This window comes from Myotis brandtii, unplaced genomic scaffold, assembly GCF_000412655.1.
Source record: "Myotis brandtii unplaced genomic scaffold, ASM41265v1 scaffold2720, whole genome shotgun sequence".
NCBI classification, from domain to species: Eukaryota; Metazoa; Chordata; class Mammalia; order Chiroptera; family Vespertilionidae; genus Myotis; species Myotis brandtii.
In genome coordinates, this window is record NW_005360353.1 from 249206 (window position 1) to 250791 (window position 1586).

The window sequence follows — 1586 nt, forward strand, 5'->3', positions numbered from 1 at the left end:
CGCCCTCACTGAACAGCTGTATAAAAAAAGCGCCCCCCTCCCTGTTGGTGCGGATCCACGTGCCCTGTCTTTGGGGCCCGTGGGCAGCCCGGGGACGCAGAATAAAGCCTTTCCTTTCTTTCTTTTCTGATTAACTGGACTCTCTTTATTTCCTACGCCGCCTCCTGAGCCACCTAACCTAACAGATAGAGCATAGGCCTGCAAACGGAAGGGTCCCAGATTCGATTCGGGTCAAGGGCATGTACCTCATTTGTAGGCTTGATCTCCAGCCCCCAACCAATCAATGATTCAATTTCAGAGTCATCCATGAATTTCACAATAACCACTGTTTTATGAGTTGTTTAATTACCTGTACAGTGTTTTAAAAGCATTTGAAACAATAAAAAGACAAAGGAGTACTTTAATGTGTGAAACAGCAACACAAATTATCAACTTTATTAACACCAGAATAATTCTTGCCTTTCTTTTAGCCTTCAATCTAGTTGAGAAACATTATACTCCTTAGAAGCTGCCTATCATGTAAAAGAGAGATATTTTTCTGACCTCATTTTTCCTAAGAGAAGTAAGGCATATATGCTTTTCTTCCGTAAGTATCTTAGTTGGCTGAGAGGTTTTTCACTGGGGATTAGAATGAGATAAACTTTTTCTTCACTTTCTCTTGGCCAGAAGACCTCTCTCCCTGCAGGATTTCTCAGGCCCCTTCCTTTGAGGGTTGCTGGCCCTTCGACTTCCCTTTATCCAGGCTCCTAAATGGAAAGATTGCTTAATTCACATAAGTCACCATTATCATTGGAAAACATCTCCCTGTACCTGCTGGTTCTGGGCACTGGAGTAGGCTCTGCAGGGTTAAGGAACAGGGCTTGCACTTTGGGTGAGGGACAGACAGATGGATGTGTTGGGGCAGCAGGAGCGGGGGAAAGGCCGTGTACACAACGTGGTTGCATGTAGAAGCAGGGAGAGGGTTGGAGTGGTCTCTTTGCCAGAGGGGAGACTCATGGGATGGAGGGTGCAGGGAGGGTGGGAAGGGTTAAAAATGCTGAGGATGTTCGCACGGTAGGTAATGCCAGTGTTTGGAAGAAGGAAAGATAGGACATGCAGATGGAGCCCCTCAAGAGCAGGCTCCACCCCAAACCATTCATCCATTTATTCAAAAATTATTTATGTAGGTGCCCAAGTTTAATGGTTAACGCAGCAGAAGGCCCTTCAGTGGGAGCGGGGCGGTGAAAGGAACACATGTGAGGGCTCCTGTGGCTGAAACGTGGGACCAGGGGGCAGGAAGGTAAAGGCCAGGGTCGGCTGGCAGGCAGGGGCCAGATGACATAGGGGCCTGCAAGCCGCAGCCAGCAGCTTGAATCCTATTCGGAGGCAATAACATGCCATTCCATCCATTCCGCAGTAGACTTGGGAGCTAGAGCAGCTTGACTCCTATTCGGAGGCAATAACATGCCATTTCATCCATTCTGCAGTAGACTTGGGAGCTCGGCAGTATTGTTACAATGTCACTGACGAAGAAGAAACGGTTGGGGTGGGGTCCAGCAATTTGCTCAGGGCCAGCCGCAGCCGAGAGGTGGTGTCGAAGTCTACGA